The 27,781-nt window shown below is 33.7% G+C and overlaps 1 protein-coding gene across 6 annotated transcripts in view; it reads right to left on the bottom strand.

Moving 5' to 3' along the window:
• Positions 1-27,781, bottom strand: part of TENM1 (teneurin transmembrane protein 1) — a 995,735-nt gene that overhangs the window by 864,992 nt on the left and 102,962 nt on the right. Inside the window, exon 3 of one of the 6 annotated variants that reach the window (XM_036227171.1) lies at positions 7,979-8,031. The exons of the other annotated variants lie outside the window; for them this stretch is intronic. The gene's annotated coding sequence lies outside the window, so the exon portion shown is untranslated. The remainder of the gene's footprint in view (positions 1-7,978; positions 8,032-27,781) is intronic. 6 annotated transcript variants of the gene reach the window in all.

Genomic DNA, 27,781 nt, shown 5'->3' on the forward strand with positions numbered 1-27,781 from the left:
ACTACATGTTAGGCCACAAAAAACAAGTATCTATAAATTTTAAAAGATTGAAATTATATCAAGTGACTTCTCTGGCCAAAATGGTATAAAACTATAAATCGATTAAAAGAAAAAAATGAAAAACACACAAATACATGGAGGCTAAATAGCAAGCTGCTAAATAATAACTGAGATAACAATAAAATCAAGAAAGAAATCAAAAGATACTTTGAGACAAATGAAAATGAAAACACAGTAATTCCAAATCTGTGAGGCATGGTGAATGCAGTACTAAAAGGGAAATTCATAGCAACATAGGCCTAAATAAAAAAAAATCCAAATAAACAATCTAAACTTCTACTTAAAAAAAATAAAAACTAGAAAAATATCAGAGCCCAAAAAAGAAATAATAAAGATCAGCACAGAAATAGAGTCTAGAAAAATAATACAAAAGATCACTGAAACCAAAAGCTAGTATTTTGAAAGATAAATAAAATTAATAAAACTTTAGCCAGATTCATCAAGAAAAAAAAGAGAACCCAAATAAAATCAGAAATGAAAGAGAAGTAACAACTGATACCACAGAAATACAAAGGATTATAGGAAAATACTTTGAACAACTATATTCCAACAAATTGAACAATTTGGAAAAAAATAGATACATTCTTAGAAACATACAACCTCCTAAGACTGAGCCAAAAAGAAACAGAAAATCTGAACCAACTGATTACTACTAATGAAATCAAATCAGTAATCAAAAAACTCCCTACAGACAAAAACTCTGGACCAGATGGTTTCACAGGTGAATGTTTCAACATTCAAAAGAGAATTAATTCTTATTTTTCCCAAACTATTCCAAAAATTCAAGAGGAAGTAAAGCTCCCATGCTCATTTTACAAGGGCACCTTTATCCTCATTTCAAATCTAGATAAAGACATTACAACAAAAAATTATAGGTCTATATCCCTGAGGAACAGATGCAAAAATCCTCAACAAATATTGGTAAACCAAATTCATCAAATAGAACTTATCCCAGGGATGCAAGGTTGGTTAAATATCTATAAATTAATTAACAAAATATACCATATAAACAAACTGGAGGATAACAATCATATGATCATATCAATAGATGCAGAAAAAGAATTTGACAAAATCTAACATCCACATATGATAAAAACTCTAAGCAAAGTGGAAATAGAAGGAACATATCTCAACAAACTACAAGTCATATATGACAAACCCAGACCTAACATCATACTTAACATGGAAAAACTAAAAGCATTTTCCTCAGATCAGAAACAAGATAAGGATGACCACTTTTATCAGTTTTATTAAACATAGTATTGGAAGTCCCAACTTCAGTGATCAGATAAGAAAAAGAAATAAAAGAAATCTAAATTAGAAGGGAATAAGTAAAGCTTTCATTATATATTTGTAGATGACATGATACTATATAGAGAGAATCCTAAAGATTCCACCATAGTACTATAAGAACTGATAAATGAATTCAGTAAATTAACCGGATACAAAATTAATATTCAGAAATCAACTGCATTTCTATATACCAATAATTAACTATCACAAAAAGTAATTAAGAAAACAATCCCTTACGATTGTATCAAAAACAAAACACATATAAACAAATTTTGCCAAGGTGCTAAAAGACCTATGCTTGGACAATTATAAGGCATTGATAAAAGAAACTGAAGAGGATACAAATAAATAAAAGCATATACTATGGTTATGGATAGGAATAACTAATCATTAAAATGTCCATAATACTCAAAACAATCTATGGATTAAAATGCAATCCTTATCAAAATACCAATGGCACTGTACACAGAACTAGAACAAATAATGCTAAAATTTATATGGAGCCACTAAGACCCTGAATACCTACAACAATCTTGAGAAAGAAGAACAAGTTGGAGGTATCACACTACCTGATATCAAACTATACTACAAGGCTACAGTAATCAAAACAGTATGGTACTTGCATAAAATCCAACAATTAGATGAATGGAATAGACTAGAGAGCTCAGAAGTAAACCAATGCCTATATGGTCACTTAATATATGACAAGGGAGGCAAGAATATATATCTGAGTAAAGTCAGCCTATTTAATAAATGACATTGGGAATAATGGACAGACACAAGCAAAAAAAAAAGAAGAAGAAAGAAAGAAAGAAAGAAAGAAAGAAAGAAAGAAAGAAAGAAAGAAAGAAAGAAAGAGAGAGAGAGAGAGAGAAAGAGAGAAAGAGAAGGAGAGAAAGAGAGAAAGAGAGAAAGAAAGAAGGAAAGAAACTGGACTACCTTCTGAGATCATAAATAAAAATAAACTCAAAATGTATGAAAGGTCAAAGATGATAAAACTCCTAGAAGAAAACATAGGCAGTAAACTCTCTGACGCTGGTCTTAGTAATATATATATTTTTTTCTGATTTATCTCCTCAGACACTGGAAACAAAAGAAAAATTAAACAAATGAAAATACATAAAACTAAAATGGTTTTGCACAGCAAAGGAAACCATTGACAAAATGAAAATTCAACCAACTGAGTGGGAGAAGATATTTGACAATTACACATCTGATAAGGTGTTAATATCCAAAATATATAAATAACTCATATAACTCAACACCAAAAAACAAATAATTCAATTAAAAAGTTGGCGGAGGATCTGAATAGACCTTTCTCCAAAGAATACATACAGATGGCTGATAGACATAAGAAAAGATGCTCAAGGTCACTAATCATCAGAGAAATACAAATTAAAACTATAATGAGATATCATTTCACACCTGTCAAAATGGCCATCATCAATAAATCAACAAACAATAAGTGTTGGAGATGATGTGGAGGAAAAGGATGCCTCGTGCACTGTTAGTGATATTGTAAATTGGTGCAGCCACTATGGAAAACAGTATGGAAGCTCCTCAAAATATCAAAATAGAACTACCTTATGATCCAGCAATTCCACTTTGTGGTATTTATCCATTGAAATCCAAAACACTAATTTGAAAAGATGTTTATTGCAGCATTATTTACAATAGCCAATATATGGAAGCAACCTAAGTGTCTTAGACGATTGGATAAAGTTACAGTTCACATATACAATGGAATATTACTTGGCTATAAAAAAAATCTTACAATTTGTGACAACAAAGATGGACCTAGAAGGTATTATGCTAAGTAAAATAAGTCAGAAAAAGACAACATATGATCTCACTTATATGTGGAATATAAAGAACAAAATAAACAAACAAACGAAACAGGAAAAGACTCAGTTTCAGAGAGCAAACTGATGGTTGCCAGATGGGAGTGTGGTTGGAGGCTCAGTGAAAAAGGAGAAGGGATTAAGCAGTACAAATTTGTAGTTACAAAATAGTCATGGGGATGTGAAGTATAGCATGGGGAATATAGTAACAATATTTTAATAACCATGTATAGTGCCAAGTGGGTGCTAGGCTAATTGAGGATCACTTTGTAAATTATTTAAATGTCTAACCATTATGCTCAACATCTGAAACTAATATAAAATAATAGTGAATGTCAACTCTCATTGAAATAAATAGTGGTATTATTTCTCTTCTATTCTTTATAGTAAAGATATGGATGCACACCTTTTAAGAGATCAGTTATTAAAGAATGAAACTTGTAATTTGGGGCTCTAACAAAGAATCTGGAATGTAATCACATAAAAGGTAGTCCTGCCTTCTCCAGTACATTCAGCAATACATCTCAAAGACCAAATGGCCAAAGAAAGAAGTTTCCAGTGAATCTGAATGCTATCAGTTTCATTTCCACTTTTTAAGATGTATTCTGTTTGTCTAGAAACATAAAGTTACAATAGTGCTTATCCATTTCAGCAACTTTTTAAAGGTTAATGAATTCTGGCATAAAATAATGCCAGAGACATAAATAACTCATAAATACAAAATCTACGAAAACCACAAAACTCTCATCACACTTCTGAGAATTGTAGAACCCTGGATGATAAAACCACTATGGGCTTCTAAATTATTCTTTTAATAAATTTGGTGGAGAATTATACTATATATAAATATTTATGATATCAACTAATCATAGTTCAGGGATGCAGAATGCATAATGCAGTCTGCCTCTGTTCAGTTGTGCACTGCCTTGGTAATTACTTCTGATTGAAAATCGTATTCAGTTCAACTTAGGTAACGAGGAAATCAGTTTCCAATTTGGCAAAGTAGATATCTAATTAGCAATCCTCCTGCCCTTTGTCATAAAACCCTCACCACATTTGTGTTGGTTTGTAGAATAAGTTTAGAGAAAACTGGAACTATGTGTTTCTGTGTTATGTAGTTATTTGTAGAATTACAAGTAAAACAATTTTACAAAGCTCTTAAAACTTAGGGGGCATGGAATGTACTTACATAAAAATTAAGTTTGCAAGAAGCCAAGTAGAAATGGGTTTACCTCATATGGTGAATTTGACAAGTTGATAGAGACAGTGGAGTCTGAAAAATTAGGTACAATATGATGAAATCAGTGGAGGGAGGCAGAACCACTAGTGGTTTATGTAATGTCTACTTAACGAAAGATACAAAAACAAATTGAAAGATGCTCAGTTTCTAGCTTAAAACCACAGAAGCACAGAAAGTCGCAGTTAAGAATCAAAGCTCCAGTATCTAGTCAGAATGCATTTCTAGTTTTAATCTTTTACAACAGTACCACTGGGTGCCTTAATGCTGTACTGCCCAAGCTGATCAATCCCTTGAGTCTGAGGGTCTGACTATACCAAAAATACACAGTACTTACAAATGAAAATGTACATGTTCTAGTGAGCATTCAGGGCAGCTACAACTATAATTTTGATTGCTTTTGCTCTTAAAAGTCTAGCACTTAGCATTATACATTATGAATAAGCATGTTTCCTGAGACTAGTTGTTTGTTTCCTTCTTCCTCTTTTCCTATTTTTCTGTAATGTACAAATGGTATTTACACAGCACTTTTTTCTAAACTGGGATAATATAAATTCAAATCCTTTCATCTTCAAAGTACATTAGTACTTTAATGTGACTCTTAGATAAGGAAATTAAGACAAGATTGAGTTATTTGTCCAAAATGCTACTACAGAGCTAATTGGTATCAGTCAACATGAGAACTCACTCTATAAGACTAAAATTGTTAGACCTGGAAATAAATTATTAATAAAGCAGAACCTAAGTGTCCCACCTTTAACCATAGATTATATCTTATTTAGAGTTTTATTGTACAAATTTGATAAGCTAATGCATACCTGGCACACATACTCATCAAATATTATTTCTCTATCTAAGGCCAAATGTTTGCTAAATGCTAAGTTAAACAAATTAAGCAGATATTTTTGCTGTGGGACTCTTTGGAGCCTTTGATATTCTATGCGATGAGCCATGAGGCAAATAGAGTATATAATATAACCTTTTTCCAAACAACCAAACAACCAAATTTTTCTCAAAAAGCATTCATTCCTATCTCAGGGAAGACTAAAATTCTACAGGAAACACTTGGAGAACCCTGCTGCAGACCATAAAATATTTGAGGGAAATATGGGAAATGAGTTACTTGCATATAATTAATAAATTACTGATTTAAATAGCCTGATCTTAATAGCTTAGTCACCTTTCTGAAGACACCTAAAACATCTAATTACATAGGAAGTAACAATCACTTGGAAATACTACCCCAAGCTTGCTTAGGAAGATACTTGAGTAGGTCAATTTTATGGCAGGTCTATGTGAAAGCTAGACACATTGCATGATTATTTGTGTTTCCAAAGTAAAAACACTGGCAAGCTTTCCAAAGAAGAAAGACTGATAGTGATTCTGCCTATTTTTCCCCAATATACATCACCTTTTCTGTGGCTTGCTACTATATGGGTCAAATCTTCAGGACAATAAATAGAAAGTGAAGAGTGTAAAAGCATTTCCTTTTTTCCTTTATCACTGTTAAGAAACTAAAATTCTTTGAGTCACAATAGATGAATTCTGTTCATTGAATGGGGTAGTGACCATTAAAACTGTACTCCAATGTCTGGGAGCTTTGACCCACATATGTGTTATTGAGTCAACAACAGTTATTAAATGTCCAATTTTGTGTTAAGTAGTTCTAGTTGTAAGAAAACAGATTTCAGCAATGTAGAATCCTGTAGGTAAAATAAGACATACACTACTAGGGAGAGACATATAGAAAGTATAATACCAAACAGTACATGATGAAGAGCTAGATTTTGAGGTACAAACTGTAACTGTCATATAAACCCAGAAAAGAGGAAAGATCACTGAACATAATGGACTGGAGCTGGCACTTGAGCAGGACTTTGAACACCTATAAAAAGTTGCCACAAGGATTCTGTAAGGGAAACCAGTTCCATCATTTCCGAAGTGTACCAACTGTCAAGGGAGTGTTGGAGCCCCTCTTCCATTTCAGGAACAATAGAGGGAATATAGAAATTTTGGATTCTTTTCCTCTCTTCTTCTCTATAGTTGTAGAATATATCAGCTAAAGATCCTCAAATCAGTAGCCCTTCCCTCTTAGTCACAGTGAGGATTTGACTGCTTGCTTGCCCAGTAAAGTAATGGAAAAAAACACCAACCATAATGACAATTTAATGGCTAGAGCCACCTAAGAAGAATTCAGCAATAAGAGAATATACATGGGCTTGTGTGGAAAGACAAGTGCTATTTTCTGCTTGAGTCTATGACTGGTAGAGAATCACTCAACCCTATGATTATATTATTTATATTGAACTCACTAGGGTACCATCTGGTGCTAAGTTAACTGCAAAAGCAGGAAAATTAAACCCAAAGCCAACTGTCTTCATTGGAGTTTTAACTAATGACCTGTTCTTTGCCATTATGCCAAATGATCACATTCTAGTTGGAAACAGGAAACGATATTTAATGCTTTAAAGGGAAATTCTAAAGGGAATTTAGTTAGACATACCCTTAAAAAGATTCTGTTCCTATCTAGATCTTTTCATTGAGAGGTCACTGCCCCTATTTCAGGTCTTATTACATCTTATTAAATTGTCAAACCAAGTTCATAATGTCCTATCCCAGTCCCCAGTCACCAAGATATACGGGTAAGAGGTGAGCTTGCAAGATTAAGTCCTGGAGATGGAAACTTAAGCCAAAACAATGAGGAAAATTCTGGTGAAGTATAAGAAACAAACTAACAAATGTCCATGATGAAAATAATTTTAATCTGAAATGATCTTCAAAATCTCACATTTTGACTCTCAAATTATTCTCACTGAGGTAATAGACTTGACATTGCAGATATATGTTCCTTTGTAATCAAAATGTTCACAACTATAAAGCAAAAGATAGGTGTAAATGTCAACTTTATATATTCAGTTTTAAAAATCCAAAAACAAAAATTTCTCTTCATAGTTCTTATTGGCTTTTCCTAGATTTTGCCAGCTCTAGTAGTTTTCTTTTTGACACAGGTAAAATGTTACCCTATGTTATTTTTGTCTCAATGTTATATATTCATTATGAAGGCTGTGAACATTTCTAGTCTTACTTTTTCATTTAAGGCTAACACTGCATGTCTTAATGGTATCTCAGTACATAATTTGGTGCCTTGGGGTCAATGTTCAAAGTTCTCTTAGTGTGATTTTTCACATTTTTTAGGGCTCTGTTTTCATTATAACCCTTTAGAGATTTGACAACCCCAAGAAATTAATAAAATAGTCCCAAACAGCAATATTAAGGAGAATTGCTCTCTCAAACCAGACAGCAAAATGAAGTATCATATAAAGTGGTTCCATAAAGCATCTTCCATAACTCATCCATCTGATTTCCAGAATGAGGGAGGTCAATCTTGCTTGCTTAATGTAAAATTAAGACTTCACTATAGTTAGAAGCTTGCTTATGATACACATTAAAAAATATAAAGAAAACATCAATTTTAATTGAAGCTATAATGCAAAGAGAAGTTAAGCCATAGAGTCACTTGGGTTTGAATTTTAAATCTGTCACTTACCAGTGGTTGTTCCTTGAACAAGTTACTTAACCTCTTTAAGGGCCAATGGTATCCTTTTATGCATAAAGAGAAAAAGATAGAAAAGAAAAGAAAAAAAAACTCTTAATACTTACTCCCCGTGTTTTTTGTGAAAGTGGGTGAGATAACATTCAGAAAAGTCTTGACACGGTTCCTGGCACACTATAAGGGGGTCTGTAAATCAGTGCAATTCCTCAATCCCAGTTACTTCTAAAACTTTTCCTTAAGAACAACAACTGTGTGAAAAGGAAGTGATTTACATATAGCACATCACTGATTATGAAAGCCTAGGGAAATTAAGATGTACCTCTAAAACCACATTTTCATTTAAGATGATGTCAAATGTCACTCATAAGGTTACAGACCTCCTTGGACTCCATATTTCACTGTATAAATGGAACCTACTCTTCATTAGTAAGAGTGCCTTCTCCTATTTTGGATGTCCAGCTCCCTGCATCTCCAACCATGTCTCTTAATCTAAAGGAAATAGCTGATTTCCTCACATGAAAAAAAAAACGCAATGTTTTACATTACGAAACAGAGTGCTTAATATCAACAAACAGAATATTTAAAATTGGAAGACTTAATCTAGACCTATGCACAGGATGAAATAACTAGAAAGAAAAAAGGCATTTGAAAACTTTTATTTTAGTTGTCAGAAACCCAAACACAATAATGTGCTGGAAGAATTAATAGATGCTTTCTAGCAGCAACTACAGACTAATCTTAACTAATTCAATTTATCTCATGCAGCAATAATACGAAAGCTATATTATTCATTTTCCACACCTAATCCATATGAAAATCCTGTTGGCTCTAAGATATTCACCACATTTGTTCACTTTCCTACATTTTATGTGAAGATTGATATTTTCCTGGGGGTATTTTACATGGGCCTTAGTTTCACAATCTTTGACACAGAATAAAGCCTACTTTGTAAGGCTGGTTTGATGACTAAATTAGATTGCATATGTGGCAATACCTGTGAGCAAAGTACAAAAAGAAGAAAATATTTTTGACAATAAAAAGGCAATCTGATGCACATATAATCTGAGAAAGGAAAACTAGAGTTCAGTAGACAATATTACTCCAACTCCGGTGGAATATAAAATATAATCCACATTGCAATAAAGGGACTGCCACTGTAAGGACTCAAGGCCACTACACATAGTCTATCCCTTAGATCAAGTTAGAAACATGGAGAAATCCCAGATTTATCAGAAATCTCATATTTCTCAGAAATCTCAGTTAGAGAATTAACCTTTTTTAAAATTCCTTATCAAACATCAAAAGCTTCCATCACTCTAATATCTCCTCATGAGGTACACGTTGAAATGAATGATACTATAGGGTACCTCCTATGAATTCTCACTAAGATGGATGCCTTCTTGGGGACATTTCTATCTAGCTATTAGGCATGCCACACCTTGACAGCTACAGATTCACACAGCTGTTCTAGGGGTGCTGCTTCAAGAAACTTTATTTTTCTACTCTAGGAAGATTACTGTTGTCTTTCATTTCAAGGAGAGTCTTTTTCTGACATTATCCACAAATTCTGGACATGTCCCTCTATTGAGAACAATGAGGAATTGCCACTCAGAGCCAGGGCAAAGAGAGGTGAAATTGGAGAAAACAGTGACAGCACAGGATGGATGGTTCTAAACCACTAGAGATCTTATCAGTTCTCTGAGACAGTGTAAACCTTGCAGCATTCACTTTGAGAAGAAACAGGAAGTGGGGAAACTAAAGCAAATTTCAGAAATCAGAGTGGTAAATCCAAGAGGGACTTCCCATTGTCTTTGGACTCAAGTTCAAGCTTGAGTATCAAGTGTATCATGGCCCATGAGGCCTTGAGTGACCAAATTCTGCATGCTTTTCTGACCCCATTTCATGTACTCACCCTCTTCCCATCATTCTATTCCATCTACACTGTACACTGATCTATGTAGTTTTTAGACCTGCCAACTCGTTCCCACCTTGGAGTCTTTGCACCTGTTGTTCTTCTATCCTATCTGGGACCTTCTTCTATATGTGTCTGGCCAAGTCCTTCCCATCACTCGGATTTCAACTCAAATGTCATCTCCCCATGGAAACCTTCTCTCATAATAATCTTAGTGTTTCCCAGCACTCACTACCACTGTTACCTAATCACTTTATCCCAGTATCCTGTTTTAATGTCTACATAGCAGTAATCACTATCTTAAATTTTCAAATTTACTTATGTCATTGTTTGCACATTATCCACCTCTCCTACTATAGAATGTGCAGACAGGATCCTTGACAGTTTTGTTCATCACAACAGCTCCAATGCCTGGCATTCTATTATACCACCTGACACAGAACAATTACTCAATACATGACTGTTAAATTTCATGTAATTTAATAAATATTTAAAGATATGAGAAATGGCAATTTGTAAAACTATTTGGAATATTAACAGAGGAGACAACATTTACTATGATGTAAAGTACCGACAGGGGTAGGAAGATTTCATTTAGAGCTGTTATATAATGGATAGTAGAAATAGGAGGAAGGAAGGATCGGATAAATGCCAACTAGTTAAAATTCTGCTTGCCATAATTCTCCAGCTACATTAGACAGAATGATAATCAGAAATCTAGCTTGGGATCAGTGCAACTCCATGCTTTACAAATGAGCTCTGCATCAGTTAATTCTCTATTTCTACATATTACCGTTGTAGATTGGGTCACAGTCTTACAGTTAGTTAATCTGAGGTTAAAGATTTGCATAGATGGATATACTAATTCAGAGTAATCAAGTATTGATTTTGTCTTTTAGCAACAATGAAATAACAATACTTGGCTTTTATTCAATTCCCCGTCTTCTCAAATCCCAGAATAATCCATGAACAGTGCATTTAAATAGTTGCATGTGATACATAAAATATTATTCCTAAATTTTAAGACAAAGAAAAACTCAGCTGTTATTTACTATAATCGGAAGTTTACTTCAGAACATGGTAGCTCAAATTGAAAGATTTCTAAATTCTATCACATATCAAGCCTGAGAATATTTACTTAATAAAACATGAAATTTATACTTTGGAACATCACCATATTTCTACCTTTAAATTAGAGAATTGGCCCAGCCCTTGTGAACACTGGAGAAGTAGACACTTTCTCCTTTCCTCACCCTAGCTCCTATATGACTGTCCAAATTCCCTCAGTGTCCCATCCCTAATACCATTGTATGCTCAAAGGCAATCCAATATAATGAATTTACATTATATCCAAGGCTCTCTCCTAAATGTTGGTTAGCTTGTAGAAATTAATCAGAGAGGTACCTGCCCTCAAGTAGCTGATAACCCAATATATATCAGAAAGATTAAGAAAAACAAAATAGAAAACTCTACATAACACTAGATTGTTTATGCTATTTAGCAAGGAAAATGTTAAAAAGTTTTCAAAGGATATAGCATTCCATCTTTGGTGCTCTTCTTTTATCTTTACACATTCTTCCTGAGTGATTTTATCCATGATTAACTCTCTTATTATTGCCAATATGCTGATGGTTCCAGATGTGTATGGCCAGTCCAGACCTTTCAACCTGTATTTATTATGTCTAATGACTACCTCAGTCCACTGGAAGATTTTGAAGGTTATGAAACATCCAAATTCAAATTCATTAATGTTCCCCACCACTTTTTTCTCTCATAAATTCCCCGTCTCTGCTAATGGTATCCCATATCCAAAAAAACAGTATCTCCCAAGCTAGAAAGCTTAGAGATTTCCTCCATGCCTCACTCTACTTTATCCTTCAACATTAAATCAGTTACAAAGCCACATTAACACTATTTTCTACCTTGAGTCTTCTCCCTCTGCTCTACATCTATATCCCTATTGTCACTGCCTTATTTACTCATGTTCATGGACTCCGTTGTCACATATACCTAGGTTTGAGTCTTGACTCTGCAATTTCCCGTTGGTAACCTTGAGCAGTTACATGGAGATAATATATTTTAGTCTTCATATGGTTGATAGAAATCTTTGAAAAAGGCAATGCATATATTGTGCTTTACATAGTGCCTAGCATATAGTAAGTGTTCAATGCATTTTAATTGCAATAATTGCCATACCATAATCCACAAGTTGGCTCCATTCCATCTTCAGAGCTCCATTTCTTATTATTTTCCACTCCCTCCTCACTCTATTCTTATGTTGAAACCTCATAAGACATTCTGTGATTCTCTGAACACAAGCCCTTTCATACCTCCATCCCTTTGCATTCTCTATTCCCTGTCTCAAATGTCATTCCCATTTTACCATTACTCAGAGTTGCTATTCACCTTGAAATTTCACATACCTCAAGTTTATACTCCCATGTTACTTTCTCGGAGAATGAATTTATCACACTTTTCTCTGTGTTTCTACAGAATATACACATACACACATATGCACACATGCAGACACACACACACACATAGAAAGGCGATATCACATCATATTATATATTTTTATTATTATTTGTTTCATTTGTCTTCTATTTGTGATAAACTCATTAAGGCAAAGATCATTATAGTCTTCATTCCTAGGTTAATAACTTACATAGAACTGGGGCCCAGTGACTGGTCTTTTAAACAATTACTGGCTAAGATAATCTGGGCATATTACATGAAAGGATATTTTAATCCGAGGGGGTAATAGAAAAAAAAAGAAAAAAATTTCTTGCTCCTGCCCTTTCCTGTCTGAAATTCTATCAGCACATTCATCACTAGCCTCTGCCATGACACCAAACCTCCTTATCCTTACACAACAAGTCCTTTGACCTTTGGAGAAACACTGGTGTCTACTAATCAAGCCTGAGTGAAATGTTCATGTAGAGTGGTAGGGAGGAAATAACGGGTCAGATTATGTAGGACTTGAATATTGCGCTAAGAAGTTTGAATTTTACCCAGTGGATAATAGTACAACATTGGATACTGTTTGGCAGGGCACAACATGATCCAAACAGTATTTTTAGGAGATTCCTAAAGCTTCAGTACCTAGGATCATTTGGACCGGGGAAGGACAGAATTTGTAGAAGTTTATTGAAGAATAAAGTTAATTCTTAGGACAGAAGAGATAAAGACAGGGACTAATATTTGTGGAAAACTTGTATGTGGTAGTGACTGTTATAAAATTACTTTACATACACTAACATACACTATCTCATTCAATTCTAGCAATAATCATATCGATAAAGTACTCTCCTTAACTCTGAATTGAGAAGGCAAAGATTTAGAGTGGTGAAATAACTTTCCAAAAGTAAAAAGGTAGTAAATGGAAGAGCTGAGATTCAAATACAGGTCTGCTTGATCCCGAAGTCTAAATTAGGTACTCTCAACTTACTTATGTACACTGGAAGCACTTGAAAAGAGAAATGCAACAAAATGAAAAGGAAATGCAAACATCTAGGTGATAAGGGCTTAATATCCAAAATGTATGAGGAACTCATATAACTCAATAGCAAAACAAACAAACAACAAAAAAAACCTCATGAATTATCCAACTAAAAAGTGGGAAAAAAATATCTGAATATAAACATATCTCCAAAGAAAACATGCAAATAGCCAAAAGGTATATGAAAAAGTGAAACATCACTAATCGTCAGAGAAATGAAAATCAAAACCACAATGAGATACCACGTCACATCCGTTAAGAGAAAACAAGTATTGGAGAAGATGTAGAAAGGGGACCCTTGCACACTGTTGGTGGGAATGTAAATTGCTACAGCTGTTGTGGAAAATAGTATGAAGGTTCCTCAAAATATTAAAAATAGAACTACCTAATGATTCAGCAATCCCACTTCTGGGTATATATCCAAAGGAAAGAAATCAGGATCTCAAAGAGATATCTGTACTCCCATGTTCACTGCACCATTATTCATGTTGTTCCAAAATATGAAATGTTTTCTGATATATGGATAAACAAATAAAATATCAAAGAGGGTAGAATGCTGTAGGGGTTGAGGGAAGGAGGTACAAAGTTTCAGTCATACAAGATGAGTAAGTTCTGGAGATCTAAGGTACAGCAATGTCAACATAGTTAATACTACTGAATTGTATACTTGAAATTTGCTTAGAGGGAAGATCTTAAGTGTTCCCAGCATAAAAAAAAAGAAGAAAATGATATGTATGTGAGGTGATGGCTATGTTAAATAGCATGATTGTGAGGATTAATTCATAACATATACATATATCAAAATATCATGTTATACACCTTAAATATATGTAATATTGTCAATTATACCTCAATAAAGATAGAAAACAAAAACAAACAAAATCCCTCATTCTAAGTTAAAGAAGTCATACACAAAAAAGTAAATACTATATGATTCTACTAATATGAAATTCTAGAAAAGACCAGTTTAATCTATAGTGACAGAAAGCAGATCAGTGATTCTTTGAGACCGGTAATAAAGCAAATTGACTGGGAAGGGGCTAAAGAGAATCTGTCTTAAGAGGTGATGGCAACATCCTAAGTCTTGAATAGTAGTGAGTAATTTGTGTGTGTGTGTGTGTGTGTGTGTGTATTACTTAAAGCTCGTAAATGTATGTACTTAAATTGGGTACATTTTATTGTATGTCAATTATACCTAAATAAAGTTGACTTTGAAACAAAAAAAATGTTTTCTATTTCTCTTAAAATTTGTTTGACAAATTTTCCAACTTTAATTTAGGAGTGAATTAGAAGGAATACCAAGAGAGAAACTTTTAAGCAAAAAATAATTTTGTAAAAATTATCATATTTGTTTAGAAATATTAGGATTTTCTAAATGCAAAGTTATTTGGGATATCACAATCAACAATTTTTGTCATTTGCTGCTTTTTTAAAAAATTCATGGTAATGGATTTAACACCTATTCACATTTTTTTCTACACTATCCAAAGCAGAACAAAAAGAATATCTGACCCAAGATGAGTTTTCCCATCTAATTGTCCAATGTACTAGTTAGGAGTGCTTTGACTTAAAGTAAAAAATGAAGAATGTTTTCGAAGTTTGTTAATTAATAGCATCCCTAAACAAACATCTTCTTACTGCTTTGTCTGATTACTACATTTCTTTGCTTCATGTCAAAAGATGGCTTAAGTTCTCCCAGAATTAAGAGAGGAAAAAATTAAAAATTCCTTATGATTCAAGGCAATAAATTTAATCAGGTTATCATATGTTATAAGCTACAAATATCCTAGAAAAAGGACGATTGAAATGGAAAAAAAAAATGGTTGCTATCTTCTAATTGGGTGAGTAGTGTGTGATTATCTTTATAGTACCAGTCGATGACATATTGCTACCATAAAATCAGCATGTACTAAACCAAATCAATGCCCTCATCAGTCTTTCTTCATGAACTTTTTTCTTATGACAGCAGTCCTCTACACTTGGTTTAGAAAATAATATAAATTGCAATTTTCCTTGAGCAGTCTTCAAAATATTTCTGATTCAAAAATAAAACTAATAAAACCCTTTCCTAGAAATATCATCTTAAGGTTCACTTGGTTCAGAGATATCTTCTGAATTAACCCAGACTATATCAGTCTTATGCACTAACAACATTTACATATCTGCCTAAGCGACATTTTAAAAACTGTTCTCCTTTACTATCAGTTGTATTTCAGCATATTATGTGTTCCCCTCTAGACTGAAAGCCATTTAAAGGCAGGAATTAAAATCTCTACAACCATTATATTATAAAAACATATTGCTCATTGCTGCTCAAAAAATGCATAATTATCGACACTATCTAAACACCTGCTGTTGTATGGGATATGCCATGTCAAGCATGGCCTTATAAAGGATATCACTAGTTGTTCCACATTGATGCTTCTATTATCATTCTACTTACTTAAATCTTTGCCTATTAGTGTATAACTATATTCAGGCAGGTTACTTCCCAAAATAGGATTTTTTTTTCTTTTTACACAAATATCTCTCCAAATCTATCACATCTTTCCCATAACAGCTAGAGTAAATTCTATCTTTTGAAGATATTCTGGCCTTTCCACTGCATTTTCCAAGACATCATATTTGAACTGGAAATTTTTGTTTGAAATCACATTATTAATATTATTTAATGTTTAGCAATATATCACAGTTATTTTATTATAGAATTTTAGGGTTTTTACTTGCTTTATGATATGACAGCAAGGAATCAAAAAAGAAAAGAAAATGATGCCCAGTCTCTCAAATCAACTACATAGATCATTCTGCATCTCACCCCACCCCCATCCACAAACATGCATACATATAAACACTAAAACCTGACCTGTAGCACAACTATCTACCACTTAATATTTCGGTCAAGAAAAGAGACAATTATATAGAAAATAAAGGAAGAAGATACATGATATTTTGATAATGTGACAAGGTTTAAACAACAAAATGATTAAATATTTTAAATCAAGCAGTATGTGAAGCCGTCACCATCATCCTATCTTCAAGCCTCATCCCATCCCTGATCTATTATGCCAGAGGAATATGGGATGACAAGAAGCTCAAAAATAGGGTATTGGATGAGGTAGAGATTAGGCACCATCTGGCAATCATATGATATAAAATTAGGAGCCACACAAGATTTTTTTTTACAAAATAATATCAGTTATAATTCATTTTGTTTGCTAAATGGTCATCATTTCAAATGATCTAATCTCTTAAAGCCACACTGGTCATACTCATTTAATCTCTTTCTAGAGAAATATAGATTTAGCAACATAATCATGGAATTTCTTTTGCTTTCTAGTAGAAAGTATATTTTAAGTGGCTACTTGTTTTTGGTCGGTTTACTGATTTCACTAACCCCGTAAGACACTGGGGATGAGGTATGAGAATAATTCCTCTAACAATTTACATAGTAGTACGTATAATGAAATAAAACTCTTTTATAATGATAGTTTTGGGAGATAAAATCACCCCTCACTTGGAAATTAAAATGTATTTTAAAATAGTTCTGCTTTTTATAACTAGTAAAGCAATATATTTTAATGAAAATCAAACAATTCAAATAGGACTAGAGTAGGGAAAGAAAGAACCATGCAGTCTGGGTGGCAGTTACAGATCAAAATAGGTTCAGAAATTTCTGCTATGGCGTAGAATCATGGGGGAAGGGGAGCAAAGTTATTTATGACAGAATTCTTTAGATGTGGTTATGGCAATATGTCTCCCTGAAAAGAGCCATGTCAAACGACAATATCAAAATGCTCTAATATAATCCCATTCATTTATTGTTGCTTTTACTTCCTTTGCTTTTGAAGTCAAATTCACAAAATCCTCTTTAAGGCCAAGGTCCATGAGTTTAGTTCCTATATCAAACTAAGAAAAAAACAAAAACAAAAACAAAAAAAATAAACAAAAAAAAAAACTTCTGCACAGTAAAATAAACAGTCAACAAGGTAACAGATAACCATCCAAATGGGAAAGTATATTTGCAAGCAATACTTCTGATAAGGGCCTACTATCCAAAATATACAAAGAACTCATACAACCCGATAACAACAGAAAACAAACAATCTAATTAAAAAAATATGGTCAGAGGACCTGAACAGACATTTTTTTCAGACATACAAATGACCAACAAATATATGAAAGGATGCTCAACATCATTAGCTATTAGGAAAATGCAAATCAAAACCACAATGAGATACCATCTCACTCCTGTTAGAATAGCCATTAACAGAACAAGCAATAACAAGTGTTGGAGAAGATGCAGAGAAAAAGGAAGCCTCATACACTGCTTGTGGGACTGAAAATTGGTACAACCACTATGGAAAACAGTGTGGAGGTTCCTCAGAAAACTAAGAATTGATCTACCATATGATCCAGCAATCCCTCTACAGGGTATTTACCCCAAAGACTTGAAAACTGATATTCAAAAATATATTTGCACACTGATGTTCATAACAGCGTTATTCACGGTAGTCAGGACATAGAAGCAACTCAACTATCTACAATAGGCAATTATTTAAAGAAACTATGGTACATATATACAATGGCATATTACTCAACTATAAGAAGAGATGAAATACTGCCATTTGCGACAACATGGATGGACCTTGAGATAAGCATGCTAAGTCAACCAGATTCATGGACATGGCCAATAGACTACTGGTTACCAGAGGGTAGGAGGAGGAGAGGGGAAGGGGGAGATAGATGGGGTAAAAGGGGTCAAATATGTGGTTACGGAAAGAAATACAACTATGGGTGGTGAACACACAATACAATGTATATAGGCTCCTCATTGTTAAATTGTACACCTGAAACTTACTGGAATTCATTAACTAATGTCACCATAATAAACAAGCAAACAGACAAATAAATAACAAATTATATATATTTTTAAATGTTCTGCTTTGAGAGAGACGAATGAAACATCAGAGGGTAAGATGTGGCCGAAAAGGTATGCTCTTGAGAAGTCTATATCATTTTGATCAATGTTGGGAATCTGTTCAAAGGGATATGATAATCAGCTGCACAGTAATTGAGATTTCACTTTTTAAAATCAATTTCTGCATCATGAGATGTTCGTAAATCATATTTCAAAAATGCTGAATTACATGCACAAACAATAATTGACTCAAAAACAATTTGATAGCTACTTATTGCCAAGTGTTGTTCATTACCTTTTTCATACATTATATTATGTAATTATCATAGCGCCCTGAAGAAGTACTTATTATCTCATTTCCTAGATAAGAAGGCTATGGCCTTAGAGAGGTTATAGAACTACAGGGTCATGTCGACTCTTAAAGGGCTATCATAGGTGCTTAGCACTGATTCATTTGATGAAGGAAAAACTTATTTTACTGCACTCTCTGGAACAGTTACTATTTCTAATATATAAAGGTAATTTCTATGTTTAAGTTATGCTTTCTGTAATTTGGCAAAAATAACTGTCCTGGGGACCGAAACTGAAAAAAGTAAAAAGCCATTCATAAACGCTGAGCAGAAAAAAATAACAGCAATGCAATTATATTGCAAGATTTCTTTACATGTAGAATGAAAAATTGTTTTCCATAGTAATTGGCATTTTTCTCCAGGAAAAACATGTCAATACTAAATCACAGTGAAATAATTATAACCAAAAGCCAAAAGTATACTATACAATAGGACACAGTTAATTTAAACCTTCTTATTAAAGAGTAATTTGCACCAACATATCTTAACACCTAGCAAGAGAAAGTTCAAATCTGAAGCAGTATCATTTTTCAATTGTGATAGTTGGTTCTATTTTATATATGACATTGTAGAAAATAGAAATTCCAGCTTTTAAAAACCATATTTTTTATGAATGTATGAGTGCAATAACTTTACTTTATTCCTTAAATATCAGTGAAGACTGTTCTTAGACATCATTATTATAATTTATAAGACAGAGTTAATATACTAAACACAACTCTGTAAATTCTGATATCACTCATGCATTTAATTTATTCCAGTGTCTTGGATAAAGCAATTTAGCAAACGAAAGCACACTTTTATATTGATGAGAAATATTACACTAATTTATTCCACTATATTTCAATTTGGTCATTATAATCAAACATATTCTCCACATTTATTTAAAAGCTATGGCTGGAGAGAGGCCTGACAAAGGAGCTAGGGCAGCTGTCCCTCCAGCCTTCGCTTCAGCACTACACAATTCAGTTTTTCTCCATATGTCTCTAGGGTCTCTCAAGCTGCTTACACTCTGCTAGAGCCCAGGATATTCCACTTTTGTTTCTCTGGAGGCTTCTCCATTTACTTAGCTGGGAGAATAATACTCCTCCTTCCTGCGATACATCCAGAGTAACATCAGAAACATGGTGGAGTGAGAGACATCCCCAGATCTCTCCCTTTGAAACAATAAGAAGCTGAACATCTAAAATTCAACAACAACAACAAAACAATCATCCTGCACAACAGCATGTCTGATTGTTGGATCTGTGCATAAGAGCCACCACAGGTCAGAATACCGTGAGTCAGATGGTCGACTGGGAAAAACAAAGAAGCTGCCTCTGACAGCCAGAGCTCCATTCAGGAGGAGTGGAGAATGGAGAAGGTGCGGTGAATTCCCTAAACAACCCTGCTTGGGATTGCCGTGAGCCCTACGTGCCTAGCGACAATTCCCAGGCATCAGGACAGAAAGCAAAGAAGTGGGGACAGCAGAAAAGCAGGGATAGCAAAGAAACAATAGTTGATTATTACAAGCCATGGATGCAAAACGGGAGTATGAGCCACAGTCCCCATCCCCCACCCCATAGGGCCCCTCCACACATATCCTCCAAGATCAAACACAGAGAACCCCAGGGGACTCTGAGCAAACACTACCAAAACTGTCACTAACACTGACAGTGACTGAGATTGAGGGTAGTGAGCATGGCTAAATATCTATTAGAAAAAAGGCATTATTATGACTTTATATAAAGTAGAGATCCAAGAAGATTAGACACCAACTACTTGAAATGAAAAGAAAAAAACACCTTCTTTACAAAGGTCTAAAGAGAGACCTTTATATAATAAATTTTCTTTCTGGAAAAACAGCAGAATACACATTGATTAATGCCCAGGCAGAGAAATAGTCCATTAAACACCATGAACAACCAAGGTGACAAGGAGGCTCAGAAACAAAGAGAAAAAAACTCCAGAAAATAAGCTTAAAGACAGAAATATGTGACTTAAATGACAGAGAATTAAGGATGTTATTTCTGAAAACACTCAGTGAGATCCATAACCATTCATATAAAAAATTTCAGGAATAGAAAAAAAAACTAGATGAGCAGAATGAGTTCTTTAGCAAACAGTTTGAAACCTTCTAAAAGAAACAAAGAGAACTTCTGGAGATGAAGAACACATTTCAATACATGAATAATGAAATAGCAAGCTTGGGAAATAGAGTCAAACAAATGTAGGAAAGGATCAGTGGTATCAAAGACAGGAATCTAGAAATAAATCAAAAGGAAGAAAAGAGAAACCGAAAAATGAAAAAGAATGAAAGAAATACAAGAACTAGCTGATATCATCAGGAAAAGAAACATAAAAATAATGGGCATTCTCAAAGGGGAAGAAAAGGAGCAGGGATTAAACAGTACTTTCACACAAACAGTTGACAAGAATTTCCAAAATCTAAGGAATGAACTGGAATTTGGAATTCAAGAAATCAACAGAAAACTCAATAATCTCGAGCTAAAAAGATCTTCGCCAAGACACATTGTATTAAAACTATCGAAAATCAATGATAAACAGAATTCTCAGGGAAGCCAGGGAAAAGAAGAGGGAAAACTTATTAGATTATTATCAGACTTCTCAGCACAAACCTTACAAGCAAGAAACAAGTGGAATTAAACATTTAAACTATTAAATGAAAGGAACTACCAGCCAAGAATAATGTATTCAGTAAAGCTCTCCTTTAGAAATCAAGGAGAAATAAAGACCTTTCCAGACATATAAAATAAGGGGAATTCTCCACTAGGAAGACTGCATTATGAGAAATACTGAAAGGGGTCAGCTCACATAAAATAAAATGACAAAAAAATACATATCTAGAAGTAAGGCCACTAGCAGGCAGATAGAAGGAGAGGAGTGCAACCCTTACTAAGGACAGGACAATATAAGCTTAGACAATAAGAAGATATTTGCTATAGCAGGATACTAATGAATGTTCAGCATACATAGGAACAAATTGAGACAACAATGACAGAAAAGGGGATAATTCAAAGATCCAAATTCACATAAGGGAATGGAGATAAGGCGTATGCAGAAAAAAAATGGACTACTATATGGATATAAGTATTTTCAACATATTCTTAATGGTGAACACATGTAAAAGAATCAGAACTGAAGTATATAACACAAAACAAGGACCAAAGAGAAGATCCACAAAACACAACCAAATAAAAAACAGTCACGCAAAGAAAATGAAGCAATGAAAACACTGAACTACCAAAAAATAAAAGATAAAATGGTTATAGGAAAACCCCATATTCCAAAAATCACCCTAAATGTCAATGGAATAACTCATCAATAAAAAGGCACAGAGTTGCAAATGGATCAAAAAGCAAAACCCAACCATATATATCTCAGTTCTAAAGACAAATATAGACTCAAAGCAAAAGGATGGAAAATTATATTTCAAGCAAATGGCATTCACAGAAAAGTGGGAGTAGCAGTACCAATGTTGGACAAGGGACATTTCATAATGATAAAGGGAATCATACAACAAGAACACATAACACTTTTACTATCTCTATTCCCAATCAGAGAGCCCAGAAATATATAAAGCAATTACTAACAGAACTAAAGTGAGAAGCAGACCAAAATACTATAATAGTAGGGGACCTAAATACCGCACTCTCATATATAGACATATCATCTAAACAGAAAATCAATAAGGGAACAATATCCTTAAACGATACATTTGACCAACTGGACATAATTGACATTTACAGAGCCTTTCATCCCCAAACAGCTGCTTATACATTCTTCTCTACTGCATATAAAACATTGCCAAAGATTGACCACATACTGCAACACAGAAAGAGCTTCAACAAATATGAGGGTTTAAGTCATAGCAATCATATTTATTGATCATAATGCTTTGAAACTAGAGGTCAAATGTAAAAAGAAAGCAGGAAGAATCACAAATATATGGAGATTAAACAACATGCTACCGAAGAATGATTGGGTTAGAGAAGAAATAAAAAGAGAGATCAAGAGATAAATGAAATTGAATGATAATGATAAAAGAACATATCAAAACTTTGGGATATGGCAAAAGCAGTGATAAGAGGAAAGTTCATAACATTACAGGCCTATTTCAAAAAACAAGAATGGGCCCAAATAAACAACCTAATACTTCAACTTAAAACAAATAAACAAACAAACAAACAAACAACAAAAATACTAGAAAAGGAAGAACAAATGAAGCCTAAAGTCAGCAGAAAAAAAATCAAAATTAGAGCAGAAATAAATGAAACTGAAAAAAAAAAGAAAAAAGAAATGCAACAAAGAACTGTTTCTGTGAGGTTAATAGAATTGACAAAACCCTGGATAGACTCACTAAAGAAAAAAGAAAAAAGAACACAAATAAACAAAATCAGGGGTAAAAAAGGTGAAATGACAATAGACACTGAAAAAGTACAAAAGCTCATAAAAGAATACTATGAAAAAGTATTTAACACAAAATTTAATAACCTAGAAGAAATGGACTAGTACTTAGAAATATACAACCTTCCTGGACTGAATCAAGAACTGGAAAATCTACATAGACTGAGCAGCAATAAGGAAATTGAAACAATCATCAAAAAACTACCAAAAGTAAATGCCCAGGACCAGATGGCTTCACAAAGTGAATTCTACCAAACATTCAATGGTTTAATACCTATTCTCTTCAAACTCTTCCAAAAAATCGAAGAGGAGGCAATATTTCCCCACTCATTTTATGAGGCCAATATTACTCCGATAGCCAAACCTGATAGGGATAACACAGCAAAAGTACAGACTGATATCTTTGGAACACAGATGCAAAAATAATAAAGATACCAGTGAACTGAATACAGCAATATATTAAAAAGATTATACACCATGATCAAGTGTGCTTCATGCCAGTGGCTCAGGGATGGTTCAACATATACAAATCGATTAATGTGATACACCATATAAACAAATTAAAATATAAGAATCATATGATCATATAAATAGATGTAGAAAAAGCCTTACATGATACAGCATCTGTTTTTGATCAAAACCCTTAACAAAATCGGTAATGAAGGAAAATACCTTAACATAATAAAGGCCACATATGACAAACTCTCAGCCAACATTACACTTAATGGTGAAAAACTAAAACCTTCCTTCTAAGATCATGAACAAGAATAGCCTGTCCACTATCACTACTGTCATTCAATATAATATTGGAGGTCCTAGCAAGTGCAATCAGGCAAGAGAAAGATATAAAAGGCATCCAAATAGGAAACAAAGAAGTCAAACTGTCACTATATGAAGATGACATGAATCTCTATATAGTTAACCCTAAAGGCTCCACAAGAACACTATTAGAAAATACGGTAAAGTCTCTGAATATAAAATCAAAGTTCAGAAATCCATAGCGTTCCTATACTCTAATAATGAAGTGTCAAAATAGAAGTAGAACAAAATAACTCCTTTTGCAATTGCAACAAAAGGAACAATATACCTAGGAATAAATCTAATGAAACATGTGAAAGACCTATGTAATGAAAACTTAAGAATCTATTAAAAAAGTGAAGAAGATATAAAGAAATTGAAAGATATTCACTGTTCTTGGATTGGAAGAATCAACATAGTTAAAATGAGCTTAGTACCTAAAGCATTATACAGATTTAATGCAATCTCCATCAAAATCTATTTGGAATTCTTTAAAGAAATAGGACAAAAAAATCATTAGATTTCTATGGAAGTCCAAAAGACCCCAAATTGCCAAACCATCCAGAGAAGAAAGAATGAGACTGGAGGCATCACTCTACCTGACTTCAAATTATACTACAAAGCGACAGTAATCAAAATGGCATAGTATTGGCAATAAAACAGATACATAGACAATGGAACAGAATCAAGAGTCCAGAAATAAACACATATTTATATGGGCAAATAATTTTTGACAAAAAATCCAATAACACACAGTGGAGAAAGGAACGCCTCTTCAATAAATGGTGCCGGAAAAAATGAAAAGCAACCTGCAAAGGAATGAAACTAGACTGTTGTCTATTATTATCCACGAAAATTAACTCAAAATGGTTTAAGGACCTGAATATAAGACCTGAAACAATAACATGCATAGAAGAAAACAGGAACTAAACTCATGGATCTTGGACTTAAAGAGGATTATATGAATTTGATCTCAAAGGCAAGAGAAGTAAAAGAAAAAAATAAGTGAATGAGACTACAAGAAACTTAAAAGCTTCTGCACAGCAAAAGAAACTGTCAATGAGGTAAAGAGACTTCCAACTGAAATGGAAAATATATTTGCTAGCAGTGCCTCTGATAAGGTCATATTATCCAAAATATACAAAGAACTCATAGAACACAATAACAAGAAGAAAAAATGATCTAATCATAAAATGGGCATAGGACATGGACACTTCTCCCAAGAAAACATAAAAATAGCCAATAAACATGAAACAACGCTCAACATCGATAGCTATTAAGAAAATGTAAATCAAAACCACAATAAGATACCAACTCACACCTGTTATTATAGCCATAATCAACAGTACAAGCAATAACAAGTGTTGGAAAGGATGCAGAGGAAAAGGAACCTTCATACACTGCTGGTGGGCCTGCAAATTGGTCCAGCCACTATGGAAAATGTATGGAGGTTCCCCAAAAAACTGAAAATTGATCTACCATATGATCCAGAAATTCCTCTACTGGGTATTTACCTCAAAGACTTGAAAACTCACATCTGAAAAGGTATTTGCACACCAATGTTCATAGCACCCTTATTCACAGTGGTTTGGACATGGAAGCAACTGAAGTGTCCTATGATAGATGATTGGCTAAAGCAGCTGTGCTACATATATTCAATGTAATATTACTCAGCCATAAAGAAGAGATGAAATACCGCCATTTGTGACAACATAGATGGATCTCAAGATAATCATGCTAAGTGAAATAAGCCAGACAGAAAAAGTTGAAAATCATATGCTATCACTTATATATGGGATATAAACCTAAAAGCACCAAAATGAACAGAACAAACAGACTCATGGACATGAACTAAAATAGACTAGTGGTTACCAGAAGATAGTGGGTGGGTGAGGAGGGGTGATGTAGACAGAGTAAAGAGGGTCAAATATATGGTAGCTGAAGGAAACTGGACTTTAGGTGGTAAACACACAATAGAATATACAGATGTCAAATGATAATGTACACCTGAAAATTATATATTTATGTTAACCAATGTTACCCCAATAAACTTAATTTATTTTTTTAAAAAAGAGTATAATTGCCGTTAAAAATCTTAGTTAACCCATAGAACTCTAATACAAAGGAATTTGCATTAAAAACACAAGATACATTATTGGCAAGATATAGGACACTGTGGGATGAAATTCAACCCAAATCACTGCCTTTATTTTGAAGTGTGATTTAGATTTTGTGAACTCTCTTTGCTCTTCAAAGAATGTCTGGAATTGTAATATATTTGCTTTTACTGGATATGGATAAAAGTAAACATCTTTGGTAAAGTTTTGAGGCATGGTATACTTTTGGTTTGGATAATAAAATTCATTAGAAAACACCAGTATCTAAACACACAGGCACAAAACACTAATTTACAACTCCAACTTTCTACTTGACTTTAACATGATAGAAAAGTAAATGAGTTTCAGCGGAAAACTTTGCTTTGTCTAGAAGACACTGCTCCAGGTTCTCTGCTTTTCTACCCTGAACTTTCTTTGAGCTCATTTATATCACTTTGTTAGTTGCAGGTCAATGATAGACATGTTCAATAACTTGCTCATAATCTGAATTTTTTATTATATAGAAAGCCTAACCCAAATCAGGTGTTCTACATGCTTTTTGTTCACCAGTGAAATTAGTCCTAGTGGTGTGAGAATGAAACCGGGGATATCAGCTTTCATCAGTCTTGCCAAGTTCTCTCTGCTTCATTTCCTTCCACTTCTTGTTTTCTCTCCAGGCCATTGGTTAGCAGACCATGCTGCCCATAATTATTACTTGTAGTACTGAGGATGAGTTTTTCACTTTCAATTGCAGCAAGCACTTCAGGGTTTATTATCCAAAAATATATAATAAAAAGCCTTATATTTAGACCAATGAGCTTATGAAATAAATCATATTTAGATCAAACTAATGCGCTCCTGAAATATTTCTACACTTATTTTTTGTTAATGCAGTTTCTCCTCTGATTCGTGTCAGTTATCTGAATTAGGGACTTGATATTCATCCTCCTGTAACCAGGTTTTCATACTTGCTACAACATTTTCGACAACATGGATGGACCTCGAGATAATCATGGCAAGCGATATAAACTAGACAGAAAAAGTTGAAAACCCCATGATATCACTTATTTGTGCTATAGAAACCTAAAAGTAACAAATGAACAAGACAAACAAATAGAGACTCATGGACATGGAGAAGGTGTTGGGGAGGGGAGAGGAGAGAGGTAGATGTGGTAAAAGGGGTCAAATATGTAGTGACAGAAAGAAATATAAGCAAGGGCGGTGAATACAGAATGCAGTGTATGTATATGCCTTACTATTGAATTGCACGCCAGAAACTTACTGGATTTTGTTATCATATGTCACCATAAAAATAATGTAGTGGCTACAACCAAGCAGATGTACATTTGAATTTTGGCTCTGCCACAGAGTAGTTGGTGTGACACCGGAGATGCTATGTAATGCCCCTGAGATTGAGTTTCTTCTATAAAAAAGGCATAAAAACAACTAGCGAACAATGTTGTGAAGTTGCTGTTAAATAAGTTTACATATATGACAGTGTTTGGCCCAGTGCAAGCAGTCTGTACATGGAAGTATATTTCCTTTCTTAAAATATGTGATTAATTTGGAAATTCATGATTCCAAGTATTCAGTTATAAAGTCTTATCTGTGTGTTTTAATTTAACTACCCTCACATAAGGAACCAATTCTCGATGACATGTAAAATTTCAGTTAGTATAAAAATATACTTGAAATTTTGTCTGTCAGTTGTCACAAGATATGAAAATTTAGCCATATGAGTTTTGACGACTTAAAAAAATCAGGAATTTCTTTAAAATGACTCCATATACATGAAGGATGGTAACAAAAATGAATAC

The sequence above is a fragment of the Rousettus aegyptiacus genome, unplaced genomic scaffold (assembly GCF_014176215.1).
Source record: "Rousettus aegyptiacus isolate mRouAeg1 unplaced genomic scaffold, mRouAeg1.p scaffold_m13_p_9, whole genome shotgun sequence".
NCBI classification, from domain to species: Eukaryota; Metazoa; Chordata; class Mammalia; order Chiroptera; family Pteropodidae; genus Rousettus; species Rousettus aegyptiacus.